Source organism: Pogona vitticeps, chromosome 2 (assembly GCF_051106095.1).
Source record: "Pogona vitticeps strain Pit_001003342236 chromosome 2, PviZW2.1, whole genome shotgun sequence".
NCBI lineage: Eukaryota > Metazoa > Chordata > Lepidosauria > Squamata > Agamidae > Pogona > Pogona vitticeps.
In genome coordinates this window covers 104,670,211-104,694,932 of record NC_135784.1, presented here as the reverse complement: position 1 = coordinate 104,694,932, position 24,722 = coordinate 104,670,211, and the positions used below count along the sequence as shown (strand labels likewise).

The window sequence follows — 24,722 nt, the reverse complement described above, 5'->3', positions numbered from 1 at the left end:
GGACTTCCTGGTACAAGGGATGAGGAAAGGTTAACCAGTTGAACTCCTGCAAGAGGCTGCTGTTAAAGTAGGCCCATTAAAAGGAGAGCAGCACAGTTAAGGTCTAAACACAGTTTAGAATTTTGAAAATAAATTAAATACAGTTTTAATATGCATATTTTAATTTAATACTGAGGTGGAATGGCACATGGTAGTTATTTTACTGGCTTGTTTAGCCTTTTGCATTCAGTAAAGAATCAGGATGTTTCTTTCGAACGCCTGCCCTGATCTGCCAGTCCATACTGTACTTTCTCATCTACAAACACAAGTCAGGGACACCCACACCCACCCTTTCACTTTGCATGTGAGTAAAGTAACCTCTAGAACACTGGTTCTTAACCTTGGGTTACTCAGGGGTTTTGGACTGCAACTCCCAGAAGCCTTCACCACCAGCTGTCCTGACTGGGGTTTCTGGGAGTTGCAGTTCAAAAGCATCCGAGTAACAAAGGTTAAGAGCCACTGCTCTAGAACACTGGTTCTTCACCTTTGTTACTTAGATGTTTTTGGACTGCAACTCCCAGAAGCCTTCACCAGCTCTGCTGGCTGGGGTTTCTGGGAGTTGCAATTCAAAAACACCTGAGTAACAAAGGTTAAGAACCACTGCTCTAGAAGACACAATCGTATGGCACAATATTTTTGACATATCATGTCTATTGACTGGGTTGCTTCAACTGAAAGAAAAGAAGGGGCTCAACTTGAAATGTGCTGAGTGTGAACATGGAACTCCCAAATCAAACCACACACACCCTGTGTGTGATAACTGACTGTGAATACCAGCTGTGAAACAAATCACAATCCCAATACTATAGACACAATTCCTGCAGCAGAACAGTGGTGCTCTCAGGCTATCCAGCCACTAGGCATGACCGCCAATGTGGCTGCAGTTGAGTTTTTAACCTCATATGATATTGAAATTTGATTTCCTATTCACTGACGTAAAGCTTTTTGCCTTGCTCTATGTTTTTTTTTTTTAAAAAAAACTCTACGCCTCCAAAGAGGTCTGTGAACTTTGTGTTATGGCAAGAGGAGACAAAGCGAGGCCTTTTCTTCTCCAGAGAAAGAAAGGACAGTAAATCGATCTACTTGACACCTTGGACTCTTGTGGAATGTGCACATTTCCATCTGACCGGCAGTCTGGTTTCAAACACCAGGAGCGCTACCCCAAGCCAAGTGTGGGACCTGTTTATCTTAGCCCCAGATTTTTCTGTCTTCACTTGATAAACAATTCTTCAGAATGCCAAAAGCTTGCATAATTTAGCAGAGATCCACTAAATGTATTATCCAAGCTAGAACTTTGGTTTTTTTTTAATTTGGCTTCATCGGCTGTTAAAAAAAAACCTGAGGTGATATATGAACTGCAGATAAATGTTTAGACAAAGAGGAAGAAAGATTAAATAAAATGACAAAAATTTACAGAAGATCCCAGAGGATTTCACAACACGAAGCGCTTCAGCTTTTAGGAAGTCTGTTGACATGCTGCCTCAAAATATGTATTTTTTGCTGCTTAAGGAAGGAAATAACATTAGGTCATACTATATTTGGGTACTGTTAGAAGTTCAACTAAGGTAGCACATGGACTATAGTGTAGAGAATAATGGAATAAACTGTGGAGCGGGGAAGAGAGGAAGTTTCGTCCTTCCCCTTTCTTTTTACACCTTCAGTACAAAGCCCTGGAATCTCCTTTTAAGACTGGGTCTGTCTCCCAATAAAGGTAAAGATAAAGGGAAAAAATCCCCTTGACAATTAGTCCAGTCATTTCTGACTCTAGGGTGCAGTGCTCATCTCTGTTTCCAACCCATAGAGCTATCGTTTCACCTAGACAGTTTCTGTGGTCACGTGGCCAGCACGACTAGACACGGAACACTGTTACCTTCCCACCATGGTGGTACCTATTTACCTACTCGCATTTTGTATGCTTTTGGATCACTAGGTTGGCGGGAGCTGGGACAAGCGACGGGGGCTCACTCCATCGTGTGAATTCGATCTTACAACTGCTGGTCTTCTGACCTTGCAGCACAGAGGCTTCTGCAGTTTAACCCACGGTGCCACCACGTCCCTCCTGCCTCCTATTACGTGTCTGCAAAACAAACAACTTCACTGTGTGCTTCATAGTTTGCATAGAACAGTTCTTAGCATCATGCTTAGATGTTTCCTTGCTTTTAAATTTGAAACTCTAGTTTACTTCTATCATTAGCTTCTCAACAGTTTTTTAAATTCTTTCAATAGCCAGAGGCTTTTAAATAATAATGATAATCTTAGAACTGCACAGCTGGAAGGGATCCTCTGGACTGGAGCATCGAGTCCAGCCCTCCTCAGAAAGGCACAGTGGGGAATCAGACTTCCATCCTCTGGATTGTATAAAGCCTATGATATTAAATTAAAACTCAAGAAACCTAAGTTCAAATTCCCAGTCAGCTATGAAACTCCCTGGTTGACTTTGGGCCAATCATACGCTCTCAGCCCAGCCAAATTCACAGAGTTTTTGCTATGAAATTGAAGCGTGAAGGAAAAACACTACTTATTTATCTTAAGGTCTCCGGAAGAAAGGTAGAATACTGTATAAATGTAACAAACCAACCAAGCAACCATCCCATTTCTGATAGTAGGCAGTAGAAAAAGCTCAAAGCCAAGATCAGCATCCTGTTGCTTAAATGTGGAATGCAAAGGCCATCATGTCAACGCCCCTCTGCTCCAGCAGGGTTCTGGTTGCACAACCACTTGTGTGACCAATCTTGCAACCAATACAAGAGTTGGCACACACCAGGGAGTTGAGAGGATGCTTACACAATTTCCTCCATTTAGGAAATAGGATGCTGGTCCTGGATTTTTATAGTATTCAAAGTATTTATAGTATTCACCAGAAACATGACACTGAGCAAATGGTAGTCCAAAAAATTGAATATGTATAGCTTTTAAAAAATGTAACAGCTTTTCAGTGCAAAGCATGTGAAATGTGGGGGTGGTTCTTATTACAGAGCTTTCAAAATTATGTCTGTATGGATTAGCCACCTTTAGCTTCCTCAGGTGATGATGCTGAAGGAGGAGGCAACAGCAGCAGCAACAACAGAGTTTACATCCCCTTCTTCTTTTTCTGTTTAAGGACAGATGCCTAGACATGGTGTTGCACAGCAAGCAGTTGCTCAGAGAACTAGAGCCATCCTAATAATATTGATTGGAAGGAAGTGGGGGGGAGAGTCCCACAACACAGGATATATTAAAAATCCAACCATTGGTGGTAAGTAACCTACAATTATAAAATGCATTAAGAGACCAGGATAACGACATTATTTTTCAATGAATGTCCATATCAACTCAGAAGTAAGCTATTAAATTTGTTCATGAGGGTCCAAAAGGCAGCAGCCAGATTGCTAAATGGTTCTGGACACAAGGGATCACATAACAACGCGCACACCCCATCCTACTTATAGCAGCTCCACTGGCTGCCTATGCAGTTCTGGGCACAATTCAAACTGCCGGTTTTAACCTAAAAAGCCCCAAATGGCTTGGTCCCAAACTACCTCAAGGCCCACATCTCCCTTTATGAACCTACTTGGGTGTTAAGATCATCAGGAGAGACTTTGGTCCCACCACCTTCACAGGTACGTTTGGTGAAGACACAGGAGTGGACCTTCTGTTGCTGTTCCCAGACTTTGGAACTCCCTCCCACAGGAGGCCAAGCTGGTCCCATCTTTGCTGTCCTTCTGCCAGCAGGAAAAAGATATTTAGCTTCAGGCCAACTTTCCCCGAGTGACTGGCTGCTCTAGTAGGGTTTTTGTTATTGTTGCTGTTTTTAATGGATTGTTGTACCTTACTGCTTTGACTGTGTTTTGGTCTTGCTTATGTTTTCAGTAGAGTATTAATTTGATCCTCTTTAGTATTTGTATAGTCGCTGCTGTTAGCTTTAAATACTGTGTTTTTATGTTGTAAGTCACATTGGAAGAAAGGTGGGGTGAAAAATATTTTAAATAAATAAATGTATAAATAATCATCTGGCCTCTCAACAGGAGGGCTATCATGTAAGATGACTCTTTGGCGGGGGCATTGTCTTCTATGTAATTTTTATAGGGGTTGTTTAGACTGTATTCCTGTCATTTTCTCTTGGGGGTTTGGCTCATCTCGAGACCAGTGGCCATTTCTTCTCTGCCACTGTTCTTAACCTACATCTGTCCTTAAACTGACAGGTTTCCCAGTTAAAACTGTCTGTGGTGTGCCCATACTGTATATGTCTTAGTAAGAGGGAGACTCTGCAGGGGTGTTGTACAAACCTGGCCAGTTTGGCCATAAAATCCACTCCCTTTTTGTCTCTCTCATCATTATTTCAGCACCTACAACAAAAGTATGAGACACATGAACTGTGGGCTCTTTCTCTTCCACGATACAATAAGAGCAAACATGTCTTTCACAATAATAAAATTAACTTAAAAGGTTACATCCATGTTTTTTAATCGCCTCTCCTCGCCTCTGGAACAATCTCCCTCCAGAGATTCGCGCAGCCCCTATGCTGGGTATCTTTAAAAGCCAATTAAAAACATGGATGTTTATTCAGGCCTTCCCTCCAGTCAATACTTGATTCTTTCTTCTCATTTTTCCTTTATTTATTTTTGCTCTATTTTCTTGGTTTTACATTCTCATTTGAAGATTTATGTAACTATGTGTTTTTATTAATTGTTTATGTTATATTGGAAGCCGCTCAGAGTGGTTGAATAGACCAGATGGGCGGGATACAAATCAAACAAATTAATTAATTAATTAATTAATTAATTAATTAATTAATTAATTAATTAATACAGTGACAATGGAAAAGGAATAGAACTATCACCCATTAAGTTACAGCCATGATGTTCTGTAGTTATGTCTTTGTAAGGAATAAATTACGAGTAGGAGTTTTTTAATGAGTTACTTCCAGGTTTTGAAATGGTAGTGAATAGTGTTAAACAGATATGCTTTAACCTAGCTGACAGTTAAAGACCCACCTTTTCAGGCAGGCATTTCAGTTTTTACTTTAATTTTAACATGTAACTTTTAAAGTGAATCCCTGGGTGCTGGTTTTAACTTTTCAGGTTTCAACTTTTAAAGTTAATCCTAATAGTTATTTGATATATTTGATTATTATAATAGTTTAATTTGTTTATTCATGTGATTTATTGTGTCATAATTTTACTTGCTTTAACCTTGTGACCCACCTTGACTCCTCTTATGGGGGAGAAAGCCAGCTTATAAATGAGACTAAATAAATAAAACAATGACAACATGAACGGAGTACTCTGATACTTGCACTAATGTAACAAGTATTTAAGAGTGGGAAAGAACACCCTTCTCTTTTGGCATTCAGATTTGTGGATTAAAATGATTGCTATGGTTTGGAGCTGTACAGATATCTCTCCTTCCAGATATTTGTTTCAGTCAATCTATGATATACCTATGAGAAAAAAACAAAACAGAATAATTACTTTTTTGGACTACAACTTTCAGAGCACCTCTGCCAGTGTGGGCAGCAGCTGAAATATTTCATGAGCAGTAGTTCCCCCCCAAAAAGGGTATGTATTTTTTCTAACTCTGTCTATGAGAAATCATCCAAGCTTCTGCCAGAAGTCTTGTTTTCAGTCCTGGAAGTATTCAGGAAATATTAGGCAGGATAATAATGAGGAAACAGAAATATTTATTTCCCAAAGTTCAGTTTCTAAACAAAAGTCATCTTGCCCCTGTCAAGAGAGAGATTAATGTCTCTTCTCTCCTCCCTCCTGGAAAACTTATCCTGTGTGTGTGTGTGCATCTGTGTGGCGTGGGGTGTGCATGTGTATGAAAAAAGCATGTAATGTAATAGGCTGAGGTGATAAAGATGATAGAATGGAACAAGCAGCAGAATGATAAGCCTTACAATTTATAGCATCTGCCTACAGCTCTTTGATCCCGTCAAGCCAAGATGCCGTTTCCGCAACACAAAACTCTGCAATATGTTCTCTGAGGCTTCATTGTTTGCCAGAGGAACATCTGCCACAACGCTGAGACAAGAAAGTTGTGGGAGTTTTCTCTTGTTAAATCATGAAAACTACAAAGGCAGGAGATAAGGAATGGCATTTTGGAATGCATTAGCCAAGCAGACTTACTTGGTCCAGTGTCTCCTACATCCCCAGCCATCATGGACCTGCTGATTGCAGGTGATGGGCATTGTAGTCCAGATCATCTGAAGGAGGCCAGGTTTGGGAAAACCAAGATCACAGACCTCAGCCACTCACTTGCAGCCTCAGAACAGAGCTTGGGGAGGGGAGGGGAGTGATTCCCTGATTAATATGTTACAATAACATGGTTGGCATCATCTTCTGTGTCCCAATTGTAGCAGTGGCCCAGCTACCACAGCCCTGCCTCCCTGCTTGCCCGGCCACTCTGTGACTCAGCAGGGAGACCTATCCTCCCGCCCCCTTGCCAGAGCAGCTAGGTGAGCAGGGAGGCGGGCCTGCAGCAGCAGAGACCATGTGTGGTCTGGCGAGGTCTAGGGATGAGTGTTCGTCAAGCAGTGGCCCATGCGCGCGCGCGCACACACACACACACACACACAAATAATAGTTCCATCTGCAGCATGAAAACGAGGGGCATTCTTGTTCTGAATTCTACCTGTGCACCTGCTGGGAAACTGAAGGGAAAGTGCAGCCTTCTCCCAGTTACCGCTGATGATTTCTACATCCATACCTCAACAGATCTTGCACTTCATATGCTGAGGGTAGAGATTATGTGTGTCGTTGTGGGTTCTGAGAAAGGAAAAGCTCCACCCAAATACCTTTTTCCTCATGTTATGTACTGTTAGGTTGCCTCTGATTTGCAGTGTGATAACCCTATGAATGAGTGACTTAAAAATGTGCTATCATTAACAGCTCTGTTCAGCTTTAGTGCGTATATTTACTGCAGCCACTTTCTTCCAGTCAAAAGATGACATGGAGCTCAACTTTTCCATTTTAAAGCTGATTTTTCCTCACAACTCCAGATGCTTGAATTTTCCTAACACCATTATTACCAGTTAAAAATACTGCTGAAGCGTACAAGGATTGTGAAGTGGACAAAAATGCAGTCAGGTGGTCCTTTGTCATCAGGTAAAGGTAAAGTTTCCCCTTGACACTCCGTCGTGTGGATTCGAACTTTGTCATATTATAATCTTTATTAGGATTTAGCTGCAACAGTCTTCCCTGATCTATATGCCCTTCAGCTGGACGGCACTAGCTGGGGATAATGCAGCACGGATGGCCCATCCATAAGGAGGAGGAGGGGTGATGCTCCACTTCAGGGTCTCACCTCTCCTCTAGCATTACCACTTCTGCAAGCCATAGTCTCAGCAACGGCAGCTTTTAATTCAATTCTTCAAAGCAATCAAACAAACAAATAAACTCTGGCTTATGAATGTGGGATATTGTGCTTCTGTATCTATGATTCAAAAGGCCAGGAAATGCCCTTGTGTTGCTGCACAATATAATGCCCGCACTGCCAGCAGAAAAAAGGATGCAAAACATTACATAGCAAAGGGAAGCCTGAATGTTGACAACACCAATGGCAGCAGTCAAGACGATCTATGGAATACCCTCTCCTGCTCACTAACAATCACAAAGTGACATCTCACAAGCGAAAATCCAAGAACCTGATTCGATTTTTCATCAATTACCAACTTCTAACCCATGCTTCCTAGTCTGTAAACTCAGCTCACCGAGCCCCAAAGGGAAGGAGTTACACTTTCTTCCCCTTCTCTAGGTTGCCACCATCTCAGTTACAGTAAAGCCATTTTGCACTCTGTGCATGCTCAAAAGCCTCTTGGTAGTTATGGTTGACGTTTGGCAAGGCATTTGGGGTTCAGATAACCTGAGGTTTCTCTGGAAAAAAAAGTCAGCCAGACCAAGAATTCTAACTAAACACTTTATTAAAAGAAAATAAAAAGTAAAAGGACAAAATGGAAAATCGTTGTCTCTGGTGGAGTCAGGGTTGCACTGGAGTTGCAAGCAGAACAGGGAACCTGTGAGACTCTATGCCTGTCAAATTTATGCACGGCCACGTAACTTGGTGGGGATACAGACAATGGACAAAGTGACAGCGGTTCTTTAGTAAAGGCTATCAGGCTGTGAAAACAAGTCAATTATCAGTCTACAACTATCAGAATTATATTGCCTGAAGCACTCTTATCTAAAGTTGAATAAAACATTACATTGTTGCAGTTTTCAAAACTAGTAGCTGTGAATGATCTAAGCACCTGCTCTGAAGATATACAGTACAAGACAGCCATGCTGAAGATAAATGGGAGCAGATCTGTGTTAGAGCCTATCCAGACTGGCATATAGATTGGTATAGGGATTGCTGTTGGCATGGTTTCAGTTTGATCATCTTTGTCGCCCTCCTCTGAACTTGTTCCAATTTGTCAGCATCCTTCTTGAAGTGTGGTGTTCAGAGCTGGACACAATACTCAAGGTGAAGGCTAACCAGTGTTGAATAGAGGGGGACTAGCACCTCGTGGGATTTGGAAACAATACTTCTGTTAATGCAGCCTAAAATAGCATTTGCCTTTTTTGTTGGCTAATATTCAGCTTGTGATATAGCTGTGAACATTCTCAGTCATCTAAGTATGGTTATACGGAAGTTGAGTTCTGGCAACTGACTTTTTTCTTGGTAGGTTGAAATGTTTTGCTACTCATCCAAGTACTTACAGGATTTTGCAAAAGCAGCACTTATTCCTCCTTTTCTCTCATCCCTGTTGAAATTCATTCTGTTTTTTCAGCCCAGTGCTCCAGCCAATCCAGATATTTTGAATTTTGTTTCTGTCTTCCAGGGTATTAGCTACTCCACTCAATTTGTGTCATCTGCAAATCTGACAAGCATTCCCTGTATTCCCTCATCAAAGTCATTAATAAAAATGCCCTCTCTGAGAAGAAAGATGGTGAAAGGGGAGTTCCCCCTTCTCCTCCCCAATTGTCACCTTAATGTTTTCCTCTCACACTGGAGCAGTCTGTGGGTGCTATTGCTACTGCCTCCTCACTTGTGAGTAAATCCCTACTTGCAAGGCAACCAAATAAACCTTGCTCTATCTATGTGGACCTGTAGAGAACATAGAAGAGGTGTCATAGCACCATTTCCAGTGTGGACAGAAGGATTGTTCAAGTTAAAGTTAAAATATATCACATTTAAGAACCTTTTAAGTACAGACTGGAATGTGGCAAATTCCTAGTATGATCAAGCTCTAAGTTAAGTAACTCCTTAAGTCTGCACCTGAAAACCTTAGACATGCCATGCAAAGTTATGATGTACATGTGAGAAATTAATACATGAAGGTATTTAATTCTGGACAAGCCCAGAAGGACAAGCCATTATCAGAGGTTAAATTTAATGTGGAAGACACTCTTGGGATTTGCTTGTTGAGCCCTGAAAGCTTCTTCTGTACTCAACTCACCACTCCACACACAATCAAAACAAACCATTACAGTTTTGGCAAAGATCATGAAGAATGTTTTGTGTGGGATGTCTGTCTGCCAAGATAATCTCTAACTTCTGCTTTTCCCACCCTCGGTTTCAGTTTCCTAGAAGTACTAGCTAACAATGAGTAGCACATGCCTGAACAGTTATGGTTAAAGCCATTTGGCTGTAGGAAAAGGGTTGCTTTGTGTTTGTAAAAAGAAGCCATGCAGCTGCATAAGGTAAACTCAAAAATGAATAGGTGAATTACTTCACTCTGAACCTCTTGGGAACATGACTTATCTGGGCAGGGTTAGGTTGGTGGCGAACCAAGCAGGAGCATTTCAAATCAATAACAGCCCCCCCCCCCTTTGCCAGTGTTCTCTCCTCCCACTGAAGCACCTTTCAAGTACTGGCCATAGGAAGTGGGCAGGCAGCAAATGAATGAGAATGGCTAGCAGCCAAGATGCATATGCAGAATGGTTGCCTAGGAGTCCAGGGCTATTGCCTCCTCCAGGGACAGCCAGAATTTCATCTGGCTGTACCATTTATTTATTTTTTAACCTTTCCCCCCAAATGTTTGTTTTAATTCTTAAATAACTGCCTGTCTGACATTCATTCGTTCGTTCGTTCGTTCATTCATTCATTCATTCATTCATTCATTCATTCATTCATTCATTCATTCGCCACACCATCTGGCAACCAGGCCACTCTGGGTGGCTAACAACAACAAGACAAACAACAGCCTTACTGGAACGGATCAAGGGCATCATTTTCCTCCAGGAGTGCCTGGAGCTGATCAGCCACCACCTTCCTGACCACTTTACTTAAGAAAGAAACATTGGCAATGGATCCATTCCAGTCGGGCTTCAGGCCGCGCCATGGGACAGAAACGGCATTGGTCGCCCTGTGTGATGACTTATTGAGGGAGGCTGACAGGGGCAAAGTGTCTCTGTTGGTCCTCCTCGATATCTCAGCGGCCTTTGATACCATTGACCATGGTATCCTCCTGGGGAGGCTCGCCGAGTTGGGGATAGGTGGCCGGGCTTTTGCTTGGCTCCGTTCCTTCTTGGAGGACCGTCCCCAGAGAGTACAGCTTGGGGAGAATGTTTCGGCCCCGTGGTGCCTTAATTGTGGGGTCCCTCAGGGGTCGATCATCTCCCCAATGCTGTTTAACATCTACATGAGGCCGCTGGGAGGGGTCATCAGGAGGTGTGGAGCGCAGTGCCATCAATATGCGGATGACATACAGCTCTACATCTCCTTTTTTCCAACTGCAGGAGATGCCGTTCTGTCCCTTCGGCGTTGCCTGGAGGCTGTACAGGAATGGATGCAGGAGAACGGGCTGAGGCTGAAACCGGACAAGACGGAGGTACTGAGGGTGGGCGCCCCCACACCTGGGGACATGGGAAACTCCCTCATTTTCGGGGGGGTGACCCTGCCCACCAGGGATGGGGTCCGTAGCTTGGGTGTCCATCTTGACCCGGCGCTCACCATGGAGACCCAGGTGGCGTCCGTGGTCCGTTCCGCTTTTTTCCATCTCAGGCGGATAGCCCAGCTGCGGCCCTACCTTGATGTGGGGTCTCTCACCACTCTGGTGCATGCGCTTGTAGTCTCGAGATTAGACCACTGTAATGCGCTCTACGTGGGGCTACCTTTGAGATTGCTGCGGAAACTACAGGTGGTGCAGAATGCGGCGGCCAGATTACTCAGTGGGCTGAGAAGATACCAACATATCTCCCCCACTCTGGCCGCATTGCATTGGCTGCCCATCCGATTCCGCATTGATTTCAAAGTGTTAACGCTTACTTATAAAGCCCTAAACGGTTTAGGACCTCGATACTTGGCGGAACGCCTTCTCCCACCAAGATCTACCCGTGTCACTCGCGCGAGCCAGGAGATAAGGCTGAGGAGCCTAACGCCGAGAGAGGCCCGAAAGGAAAAGACCAGAAACCGGGCCTTCTCGGCGGTGGCTCCTCGCCTTTGGAACAACTTGCCCCCTGAGATTCGCGCGGCTCCCTCGCTGGGCATTTTTAAGAAACAACTAAAAACATTGATGTATAGGCAGGCCTTCCCAACAGAAAACCCTTGACGATCTTTCTCTTATTCTGTTCTTTATTTTCATTTACGCTTCTGCTGTAAAGTTTTAAAATTATATTGTTGTTTTTTACTGTAAGCCGCCTAGAGTGGTCTAATATGATCAGATAGGCGGGATAGAAATAAAATAAATAAATAAATAAATAAATAATTACCAATTTCATCCACCTCCAAATTAAGTTTCTTTCAAATAGGCCTAATGAGTGTCTCCTTGAAGGCAGGGGGAACCATGTCCTCCTGGAGAGACCCATTAACTATTGCAGTGGCCCATTTTGTTGTTACTGTACCAGCTTGGCTGCTTTGATGAGCCAAGCCAGGCAAGGGTCTAAGGAGGAGGGGGTGGCACGACAGCACGCAAGCACCTGTCCACCTCAATGGACATCACTGAAAGCAGGTTAACCTCTCCAGACAAGACGATGCACTGGACATCTCAACTCGATCTACTGTCTGTAAAAAGGATCAAGGTCCCAGAGGAGGGCCTCCACTTTAGATTTTTAAAATGTCGCAAATTGGTCGCGGAAATAATAGTGGGAGGCCTATTACTGTGGCCAACTCTGGATAGATCGTAGACTATACGGAAAAGTTCCGCCTGCTCGTTGTGAGTTTCATTTATCTGGTCAGTGAAGAATGATCTTCTAGCAAACTTTAACCTTACTAGGTAAAGGATAGACGCAATCCTGGCAGCTTTTAAATTAATTTCCATCGAGACCCTTTTCCAAATGCTCTCTAGCCTTCTCCAATTATGCTTCATGGCCCTCAGCTGCTGGTGAAACCAGGGTGGCTGGTCAGGCTCGACAACAGAGGGCTTTTAGGTGTGACTGTGTTGACCGCCCTGGTGGTGGCAGTATATCAGCCATCCACCAGAGCATTGACAGGAGCATCAACCAAGTCAGGCAGAATCCCGCACATGATATCTTGGAATCCAACAGGATCCAGTAACCTGCAGGGGTGGACCATCTTAATGGGTCCAAGCTCCCCAGAGGAGGGAAGTGCCACTGTGAAGCATTTAATTAGGTGCTGATCCAACCATGACAAGGGGGGGCGATATCAAGTCGGCCACCATCAGAGCACACTTTCTCTGCTCAGCAGTGAAGACCAGATCCAGCATGTGGCCACCCACGTGGGTAGGACCACTAACTTGTCGGGTCAAGTACAAGGAAGCCATGGTTTCTAGGAACTCTTGAGCTGGACTGGAAACCTCACTCTCTGTGTGAATGTTGAAGTCCCCCAGAACCAATAGTCTGGGGGACCCCAACAGCACCGTGGAGACGAAATCTGCCAGCTCTAGCAGGGACTGTGCTAGATTTCAGAGAGCACAGTATGCCAGCACAATCCCAAAGCCACTCCCCAAACGACACGTAGACAGCCTCTAGACACAGGCTTGCCACCGCAGAGAGCCTAGTAGCCTCAAAGATGTGCTTCTAAACAATGGCCACTCCCCTCCCCCCGCCCACCCAGTCTGCCCTGGTGTTCGATGGCATACTCAGGTGGGCATACCCAGGAGGGAAAGAGTAGCTCCGCCCTCAGCGCCCACCCACATCTCAGTTATTACAGGCCAAGTCTGCCTGTTCATCCAGGATCAAGTCCTGGATGAGATGGGTTTTGTTGCAGGCAGACCTGGCATTTATGAACACCAGGGGCAGAGAGGGAGGCTGGCTAGGCTAGTTACTTAGATTCCAACAGGTGGCAGCAGAGCTAGAACAGGAGACAATCTTCAGACATCTGTCCGCTGTTCTTCTAGGTTTGATCACTACTGCACCAACGCCATATCTCCCCCTGCCCATAATTACCCATACAGTATATTAGAAACACCCTAGCTGAAATAACAGGCTTCTCGATCCGTTGTAGAAAGAGGAGGGAGGGAGGAAAAACTTTTCATCTGTCCAGGAAAGGAAACATTAGAGCCCCAGACTGGGACTAATTGCTGAACTTGGGATCTCCTGAAACAGCCTACGCTCCCTCCAGCACCATATCTCCCCCTCCCTGTCACCACTGATATTACATTTTGCCCCCACATAACTCTCCAGGCTGACCAGCAATCACCAACCTTAATTCCACCTGGGGGGGGGGAATTAAAAGAAAGTGAGGGAGTTTTCACCACGCTTAGTCTCTAAACTAAAGAAAAAAGGGTCTCTAAGCTAAACTACTATCAACTAAATTTACACAATAAGGCTTAAACCTCTAACAAACAAAGGTAGGGACTAACCAGAAATGTACAAGAAAATAAAATAACAAGCGGGTACATATAGCAAAGTATAATAAAAAATATGCATGCTCCATCTTGTCATTGGACAGTACACTGAAATCTTCATTTGTTTTTTCTGATTTAAATGGGCGAACTAGAATGGCTTGGGTTGCATCATCCTATTGTTCAAAGAGCAGCAAAAAAATTTGGATGCTAGCAAGCAGCCTTTATGCTCTGGATGCCACTAGGACCATTTTGGAAGCCTTCTCAATCTATTTTATCTTTCACTTAAGTGATTCTCCCATTCACATTGATGCAGAAAGGTTCATACAGGTCTTTGGACTGCCCAGTTTGTCCCTCTTTCAAGTAATGATATCCTCCTTCCCTCCACCTTCCCTGCCTGTTCCTGCAACCATCATTCAGTGAGCCATGGTGAATGCCCCTTTTGTTGTTAGAGAAAGTAAGAGACATAGCAAAACAGTAATGCATCTACCTAGCATGGTACACATAATACTGCCAATGTATCTAATTTATCTAGAATAGTGCTGTATCAATAGGGAAACATTTATTTAAAAATTTAAAATGGTAGAACAGATGAAAATAGAGAAGGGGTGGTTCGCCATCATTCCTTTCAATGCCTCAATCCGCAAAATACATCACATGATTTTCACCTCAAATAACACCACTCAAAGCTGTATTTTGGTGTAGACTAACCATCTACAGTATATGGACTACGAAACAGACTACTTAGGAGCGCTCCAAATCAGGCAAAACCAACTAACCAACCTATATACCCACTGCTGTGCCCAAAAGGAGTGGAGCATCTCTAAAAAGGGGTATGATGGATCTTTCAAAGTCAGTGTTTCCCAGCCTTGGGTAACCCAAGTGTTCTTTGACTTCAACGCCCAGATACTCCGGCCAGCATAGCTGGTAGTGAAGGCTTCTGGGAACTGCAGTCCAAGAACCCTTTTGTTACCCATGGTTGGGAATTGCTCACATATGTGGACTAGAGCAGTGGTCTCCAAACTTTTCTGAGTCACAGACCATTGGGGGGGTCTGTGCATAGGGGTGCAAGGCACCCCCCCATGCTCATGGGTGGGCGGGGCACACTTGCACAGGGGCAGAGTGTGCTCATGGAGGGGAGGGGTGCGCTAGCACGGATGCATGGAGGGGTGGAGTGCACTCGTGGGTGGGAGGGGTGTGTGCATTCGGGGGGCGGGATATCTGTCTCTGCGGGATATCTGTCACTGGCACCTGGCTGTGGACTGGGGGTTAGGGACCCCTGGACTAGAGAGGAGGTGATTTGTTTTTCACCTGAATTAGTGTTTGAGGCTTCCCAGCCCCACCTCCTTCAGAGATAGTGCCCTGAGTTCCCTGCCTCGCCTCCTCTGGGCACTTCCTCTGGACACATGCTGGAGGTAGCATGGCTAGGAAGTGCCGAATATCAATTCAACCAAAAAATGAACCAGCGCAAACCCCTGAACAAGCAGTTCATGCCTATCTCTAATATTCAGACCATAAACCAAACAGCACAAAAAGCTATTCAAATGGCATTTTGCCAGCGCAGATGTGCCCTCAGTGGGAAAGCTGAAAGATTTGAAATCACTGCTTTAGAATTTAAAAAAAACTTTTTTTTTTTAAACTAAGTGTCATTTGACTTCTATGTTACAAGCTGAAAACATGAATTTGTTAAGTGTACTGCGGGTGGGTGGGGACACTGATACAACTTCTGCTGTAGCCTCAGGGCAAAAATAAAGATATTCCAACAGTGCAATTAGAGAAGCAGTAAGAGTTAAAGCTTTTTCAAAAGTTGGAAGCAGTGTTTTTCCCTACCGTTAGGGTTCTGCAGTGGTGAAAGCTGCAAATTAGCTTGGTTTTTGCATGGTGATTGGTCATCCAGAGATAAGCAAGGAATTAATTTGTCTGTGTAGCAGTGGAGTTAATTTGCTAGTTGATTGTTGAGACACAGAAGTTTTAAACTGTGCATTGAGAAGGAAATCATGTTTTATCACCTTCTGATTACAAAGCTGGCATCTCCTTTGTTTCTTTTGCTTCTTCATTCACCCTCATTGGCTTGGACACATTAACCACACCAGTCCTCTTATTTGTCAACTTTCTATGTTCTTGATTTCTTTTTAAAATAAATGTTAGAACTAGTATGTTTATGTTTGTTAATCACCCTTGATTTCTATAGCTGTACCATAAAGGATGGACTTCCTTTTAAAAGAAGGTAACATCCTGTCTATTTACAGCATAATATCAAATATAAAGACAACAGGGGAGGGGGGAACACACAAAATGGCAGCAAGTTTTTTATATGATTCTGGCAACTGTGTTCACCAAAACTAACTTTCTCCAAGCAAGGGTTGAGAGCTAGTATGTGTATATGTCCGTTTCAAAAAAAGCTGGATATCAGTCACAGGAGCAATATATTATACACATGCTCCTGTTCATTTTGCTGTTTTTTTAAGCTGATTCTCTTCCCTTCAAACCACCCCGAAAGGCACACCTTTGTTTGCTTAGAGACGTTCAGCGGAACGTTTCCAAATGTCCACAAACAATGCATGACAGATCCACCTGGATACCAAGTAAATCCTAAGGGGTAGTTTGGATAAAAAGAAAAGCACAAAGTCAAATAGTGATTTGCCATAAAGCAAAGCAAAGCAAAAATGTGTTGCCTCTATACCACGCTATAGCACTTGAACCACTCTCTGGGCAGTTTACAATTTAATTATGCAGGCTACACATTGCCTCCCCCCACAAGCTGGGTACACAGTTTATTGACCTCGGAAGGATGGAAGAACTGTGTGAACCTTGACCGAGCTACTTGGGATTGAACCCAGAGATTTGGCTGCTGTCCTGAAGTTATAGCGGCTGTGTCACAAGGTTCGTTAAGCACCTGAGAAAGGGAAAGCCCTAGGTAGAAAATAACCAATTACTTATCATCATGCTGTTGCACTTTTGTCCCTAACAGAAAGAGAGGAGGAATCCTGCTAGGGACTCTTCCATCTCCACATACGTGATCTGCGTTCTGTGACGTGTGTGAGAGATGGCTACAGATTCCTTAAAGGAACCTCAGTTACATACGAGGCCTACCATGGATAACCTCTGCCAAGGCCTTTCCAGGATCAGCCAGGCAAAGGGCCAAGATGCTGATTTCTTCCAGGTATACCCAGGGACATATGAAGTGCCCACTCCTACACAAAGTGCAAAAGAACAGTGTTCTGCTCTAAGCCTCAAATGCTACCCACCATCCATGAAAACAAACAAACAAACAAACCTCTCACAGGCTTTGATTTGGGTTTTACCCTGCAACAACAAAAGTCAATCCAACGCCACTCCCTTAAGGGCAGTTGCCGTTCCCAGGTAGAAAGGTACGGTAGAGTATTAGGTTTGAGGGCTGCCCCGAATGGAGCAGCAGCTTTTCCTGGGATCTGTAGTTTGGTAAGTCATCTTGATTTTTAAAATCATTATAATTATTTGTTATTGTGGAGGGAATTTCTTGTACCTCAGCAAACTGCAATCTCAGTAGTCCATAGGATAGAGAGGAGGCAGTTAAAGTGGAATCAAGCTGTTGTAGCTGTGTATACTGTAGATACACTCCTAGATGCGGAGCATCAAGAGTCTGTTTGTAATAGTATAAGCCTTTCTCACTTTCAAGTCTTGCATCAGCTCTCGCTGTGTTTTGGGACTGATGATTGATTACTGTGTTGTGGAGCTTGGCCTTGAAATTGACAAGGATGTAAGCACATCTGGGCCTCTGTCTCTTCTGAATTCTTTTTGTTATCATACATTAAAGCATTTAATGAGGGAATAGATTTGGAAAAATTAAAATGAACATCCCAACCATTGTAGGCCTTGCAGTCACATGAGGATTTATTTCCTCATTAAAGAATATAGAAATAAAGACGAACACAATTGCTTTGGATCTCATATATGAAAATAAGTGGAGTTTTATTGTAACTCAAGAATGCAACAAGCCAGATTTCAGACTGTTTGACTCTTCAGTGGCATTTATGCAGCATGCTGGCTTATATCAGAAATATGTTCCAAAACTATCACACAGACAAGGTGCATTTTAAAAAGGGGTCATCAGGGACTGTAGACAGACAGATGTTTGCGGCCACTGTGTCCTTGAACAGCAGCATTTGATTTTAACATCTGCCTCCTTGAAGTGTAATCTAAACCATGTTTACTCAGGAAGTCCTATTGAGTCTAAATGTCTTTCTCCAAAACATGTTTTGGATTCAGCACTTAGAAAAGCTGATTTTCCTGAGCTTGGAAAAATGTTTCTGGTTGGGGAATTCTGGAACTTGTAGTCCAAAAAAAAGCAACTTCTCCAAGCATGCTTGGGATGACAGCCTTCCTTAATCATCCAAAGGGAATGCTGTAGCCTGCGGTTTATGATTCATTTTTGCTTAATCACCAGAGTAATTGTTTCTGCCCTCAGGAGGCACAAAAGGATAGACAATGGCAAAAGGCCTTGGAGGAATATCACCTTAGTCATATTTACATAGTTTAACTTCTCTGTTGGTTTGCCCTCCCCCCCCCCCCAACCGGGAGAAAACAAGCAAGCCCGCCCAGCAGCAGGCTGAGCAGTTCTTTAAAATCACGTGACTTGCTTTCACAGAGGCAAACTGCCAAGTCATCGTTGACCTAGCTTGTATCATTCCTTGCAGACGCCTCTACATAGCTTTATCCAGCATGCAAGCACGTACACAAGCTGGACCAGTTTAAAACACAATAATTGAAACCCTAAATCTCATATTCAGCAATTTCTTCTTCTTCTTTTTTCATTTGGTCTTCGTCTCCTTTATTTTTCCTCAGCAGCCAAATAACTGCTTTTTATTTTCCCCCTGGTATTCTCATCTGACTGAACTGGAGATAGTTAAGGTCACCTTGCAAATTGCAGTTATTGTTTTTCTTTTCTCTTCTTAAATAACACCGGCAACGCTCTGAAAAACAATCTGAAGGGAAATCTTTGAATTTGAAGTTCCAAAAGATTGTAACCAAAGGTAAACAAATGAAGTTCTTGTGAGTTCAATTCCCCACTGGGCCTCCTCAACAAGGGGTGGACTGGATGACCCATAGGGTTCCTTCCAGCTCTGCAATTGTAAGATGATGATTAACCTCAGACAAATGTTAACTACCCTAATGAGAAATTCCAAAGTGAGTCTGTGTCAGTTTGTTGTAGTAAACAAACAGACATAGTAGGAGACTCTCATTACAGAGCTCTAATGACAGATTTGCTCTGTGGCATCTATTTTGGAGGATGATAGTTCGTTCGGTGCCTAGTTTGTCACCCTATTCACGCATAAAGACTAGGGGAGAGGAAATGCAAATATAATATGACTCAACAGCCAGAAAATGCATGTAGCACACCCTGTGGATTTATTAAAAACTCCAAAGAGTTTTTAATTACAATTTTTGAATAATACAAATAATGTAACATTCAAACAATGTGGCAAAGCCATTTGCAATGGGTTGATGCTATTTTATCTGTACTGTTCATGTAGAGACACTTTGCAAACTGCATAACAGTATGAGTTCCTAAACAGAGTCAGCCATCTATTTTTTTTAAACCAAGCATTATAACCAAGTATATTTATGTGCTCCTGGCCAGATAAATTAGTGAAGCAGATATCTTTGGAGTCTGACTTCCCACTATGTCTATGGGGTGGGGGGGGGGGAGAGGGAAAGAAACCAGCCTATTTAGCCTTGGGAAAGCTGCATGGTCCCAGCGTGCCTGCAGAAGAAGAGAATGTTTTTGTTGTTGATTCTGATGTGATGTCCTAGAATTCAAAACTGACTATCTGAACTGAATGGGACACAATCCCTGCACTTGCATTAAAATATATCTCACGTATAGCTATTAATACCATGTGCAGTCCTTTACTTTAAGCATTTGCTCTCTTATGCAATTCCTGAGTAAATAAGTCCTATGTAGGGATGCTCAGAAGCAAGTCAGGGCCTAAACAGATGGACAATTTGAATCATTTCTTTTTCTTCCTATGTTTATATTGATATATTTGTATCCATAGTCATGTGGGATATATACCCATGTGCCCATTCACCTGGCTATTAGTTCAATTGGTACATTTCTTGCCATCTCATATAAATCAATTAATTTTCCATGTTATTTCCGGATCCTTGCTCCCTGAAATTTTTCTTTTTAAATATTGTAAGTAATTTATTAGTAAAGTGGTATATACATGACATTTTCCTGTCACCTGATCGTATGTGTCACTAGATAAATGCAGGGTAGCATTAAAAAGGACTTGAATTGTTGTTGAAAAGCTAGGGGGAGAAATTAACTATAAGTCACAAAAAGCAGGGACGATGTAATGTTGGGGGGGAACTGGCCAAGTGATACATTGGTAAACTGTTGTGGAGAAAAAATATAAAAGAAAAAGTGATTGATCACTAAGTATTTTAAAAAAAAGGCAGCAGCAAAGTGGTGATGCAGTGGCCATGGCATCCAAAAACCTGACTAGTTTGCAAAGTAAATAAATCAACAGCAACATTCACATATGTTGAAAAAATTAGGATTTAAAGTGATTTAGAGATTGGATTATTTTTAAAAGGGCATGCCGGTGAGGTGGGGAAAAACCAGTTAGCTGGCCTAATGAATCGATGTTACCCTTGTGTCGTGTGAATAGAAATTTATAAAACCATTTAAATAATAGCAGAACTGGGGTTCTTTTGGCATGCGTGGTTGCCCCCTTAGTCTCATAAGGTTCAATGGTGCTTCATCTCCACTCTGTTTTAGCTATCCCACCAACGTATCATTGCCAGAGAAAGAGCACGGAATTGCATCTTACAATTCCATTAATTATAGGTAGTAACATCGATTTCCTAAGAAAGAAAATAAACACTATCTCTACGTGGTGGCGCTGCGGGCTAAACTGCAGAAGCCTGTGCTGCAGGGTCAGAAGACCAGCAGTCGTAAGATCGAATCCACGCGACGGAGTGAGCTCCCGTCGCTTTGTCCCAGCTCCTCACAAACTTAGCAGTTCGAAATCATGCAAATGCGAGTAGATAAATAGGTACCACCTTGGCGTTCCCTAGTCACACTGCCCACGTGACAATGGAAAACTGTCTTCAGACAGGCGCTGGGTTTACGGCTTGAAAACAGGATGAGCACCGCCCCCTAGAGTTGGACACGACTGGACTAAATGTCAAGGGGAACCTTTACCTTTACCTACCAATAGAGTTCTGAATAAACACAACCCACAGTTCATCTTGTCACAAAGAGACAAGAGAAGGTGTGCCCCTCAATCGACATAGAACCAGCGAGGAGCTCGTGTTCACTTTATGACAATTTATTGTTTCTTAAAAAAAAAAAAGCATGGTCATCAACGGCATAGTCAGGGCAAGACGTTTTCCTTGAAAAATCCCACATGCTCCTTCTCAGTTATGGGCAATAAAAGCACAATACAAATTATTCACAAAGAATTTACTGTCCTTTTATGCTGTAAGAAAATCTGCCTACTGGCAGCCCCATTCATTCTGAAGATGTATGAAAATTGATATTTATAGTCTGTGCTACAATGCACTGTTTCTGTTTCAGAGAGAACACAACCACTTGTAGCCTCTTGTCTTATCTCACAGAGATTTGTATTTCTTATCATCCATCTTTACCCTTGAATCCATGTGGACAGATGCAGCACGCCTTTCAGTAAACACAAAGTCAAAGAATAGGCAATACTTTGTAAGGGCCAAACAGGTCCCCCCCTTTTATTTCGAAGTCAAAGAGAAGATAATGTGACTGTTGGAACCTGTTTGTATCTGTCCACCTTGGCATTTTTTCTATCTTTATTGCCTATTAGCAGTTGTTAGCAAAAGTCCAATCTGTGATATCGTACATGCTTTTTCACGTAACAGTTACTCCCATTTATAGCTATAAAGAGATCAAAAGTGTTGATGGGATTTAATGTGCCATAGGAATGTTTCCACTCTTCTGCCACCTGGTACACCTTCAGGTCCAAATGTCAAGATCTCTCTGTGCAAAACCAAATAAACAATTCTGGTTATATCGTTTTGGGAGCTTTTGGGGGGGGGGGATGTATTTTTTTTAACGTGGTGGTATGGAAAACAGCTGGATAGCTCAGTGATTTAGGTATCTGGCTGCACAGCCAGACGTTGGGAGTTTGATTCCCTCGCTGTGCCTCCATGGAGAAGAGCCAGCCTGTGTGTTCTTGGATGAGCTACACCGTCCACAGGATGCCGTCAGAAGAAGGGAATGGCAAAACACCTCTGAGTACTTCTGCCTAGAAAACCCTGAAAAGGGTCACCATAAGTCAGAGTGGATTTAATGGCACATCATCATCATCAACAACAACAATGTGAGCCTTAAAAATGATGTGGATGTCTCCCTAACATGATTGCTTGTGAAAAACACATTTTTGCTAAAATTGTTCGGAAAGTCATCAGTATCTTTCCATTTTGTATTCCCAACTTGGACATGCCCTATTTTAGTCAAGGCCTGGCAAGTCTAATCACATTTGCAAATGATGAATGGGATGGTAGTGATGGGTACAGCCCCACAGCGGCTGGGATGTTTTAACTCCTACCGGCCAGTGCCTCCCTCTTTCTATCAGAGTAATGAGATAGTGCTTCAAGGTCAAAACTCTGGGAGAAACTTCATGCTATGGAAAATTTATTCGGTGCTTCAGGTCCCAGTTGGCAGGCAGTGTGTCAATTGTGGCACATCATAAAATTAGAAGACAAAGGACTTGTTCTTGCTGAGGATGGCCTATTAGATTTAAATGGAGATGCAAAAGAAAAAAGATGAACATCTTGGTGAGAAGACCATGTTTCCTCACTTTTCTTGGGAGCTACACTTGTGGAATAGGTCTACTCTTCTGAAGAACTAGTGAAGGTATAGGAGCCTCCCTCTCCTTTGCATCTGTACAGACAACTTTTATTATTAAAATCCCAGCATTTTCTGTCCTTCCAGCTCTTAGAAGTTAGTAACTTATGAATGGTCAAGAGATTTGCTTTTTGTTGACTACAACTCCAAGGCCAGTCCCCAAAGAGTATGGCTACTTGTGAAGGTAGTCTAGGACATGTAGTCCATGAAAGGAACTTTTCCAAGGTCCAGTCTGTGGCAGATGTGGCAGTCTTGCATATATTTAGTACTAACATGGGCTATTTCACAAAGGTTGGGCCAGGCACAGCGGACTTGGCCCACATTTCGTGGTTCTGATCCTCTCAGATGGTGTAACAGACGCAACTTTGTGGGATATTTCCTTGTTTAGTATTGCTAGGAAAGCCGGGAGTACAGCTGGGTTTTGTTGTGGGCAGCTGGGGGTGGCATTGAGGCCCAAAAGGAACAGTATAATCTTCTCCGAGCTGCAGCCTTCCAACTGCAATGGACCACAATACCCATAAGCCCGGCCAGCAGTTGCTGATTTGAAGGGATGATAGGGCTTATAATACAGCAGCCGCTGATTGGCAAGGGATGATGAGGCTTATAGTTCAGCAGTTGCTGATTGGTGGGGCTGATAGTACATCTGCAGAGGGCCAGCATGAGTAAAGCTGCCTCAGCTTTTTAAAATATATTTTTAAAAAAACTGGGAGAAGAGTATTTCCAAGAGGTGCTTCTGTCTTCCTGGAAGTAGGAGCATCCGACTCCGCTTCTAGTGTGGACCCCCTCTTCCTTGTATGCTGCTGGGTGTTTGCAGGAGCTTCCCAGTCTCTGTGACTGGAAAAGTGATTGCCTTCATGGGCCGCACACTCTTCCACATACACCCCTGCCCTCTGCTCTGCTGCTCCCAGAAGACATGCCTCTTGGGAAGCTCAGCCCTGCATCACGATGCAGAGCGCCTGAATGTGTTCAGCTTCCTCTCCTGCCATGCACAAAGGGTCCAAGACTCACTGCAGTACAGGAGTGCACTCAAGACACAGGCTCTATAGACCTGGATCTTGGTTTATGCCATCAGCTTCTTATTAAGCTATACTCTCTTTGTGAGTCTAGAGAACACAGTAGCTGCTTTGCCAATGCATTTATCCAGCTTGACATCTAGGGAAAGAGTGTCAAAGATCGTTGAGCCAAGGTACACAAATTCATGAACAACCTCCAATTCTTGTGCGGAGATGGTAATAGAAGGAGGTGAGTCCACGCCCTGGCCCATGACTTGTGTTTTCTTCAGGCTGATTGTTAATCCAAAATCTTGGCAGGCCTTGCTGATTCATGAGTTGTTGGAAGTCTTCAACCGAGTGGGCAACAATGGCTACATCATCTGTGAAGAGGAAGTCCCGCATGCATTTCAGCTGGACTTTGGTCCTTGCTCTCAATCTAGAGAGATTAAAGACCTTTCTGTCTAATCTAGTCTGGAGATATGACACCTTCTGTTGCAGGTCCAAAGGCGTGCTCCAGCATGACTTCTGTTGACTTCTGTTGTAGACGACAGTGTTGGTGCATATGCACTAATGAGGGTGACCGGTCCTGCTGATGAGTGGAGCTGCAAAGACAGGATTATTTCATTCCCCGCAGTAGGTGGATCAATAGATCTCAGCAGAGTATTTCTAACTGCAAAGCCAACACTATATTCCCTGGTCTCATTCAATGGTTTTCCCTGCCAGAAGAATGAGATTTTTTTTTCTTTGACAGACTCCGAGTCTGGCAATCTCCTCTCTTGCTGGGCAGCAATGTCCGTCTGCAGCCTACTTAGTTCCATGTTGATGACAGCTGTCTTGCATGCGTCACCTATTTCCTGCAGGAGTCTGACATATATTATTCATCAGCCCTTGCATTATAGTCCCAAACTCTTGCTGGTCCTTGACTGTAATAAAGTTATCCTATCCTATCCTATCACCCCAAAACTGCATGTGCTACATCTCATCTTGGTATTGGACCTACTCTGTTTCTTCTTAGTCATTTCCAGAGTAACACACTTTGTAGTGTGTTGAAAATGTCAGTTCAAGTCCACTTTAGTTCACTAACATCAAGCACTGCAATATTTTTTAAAAATCAATT

At 43.2% G+C, this 24,722-nt stretch overlaps 1 long non-coding RNA gene across 1 annotated transcript in view; it reads right to left on the bottom strand.

The window, feature by feature from the left end:
- The window catches only part of LOC140704492 (uncharacterized), a 97,971-nt gene that overhangs the window by 55,466 nt on the left and 17,783 nt on the right, over positions 1-24,722 (bottom strand). The window lies entirely within an intron of this gene.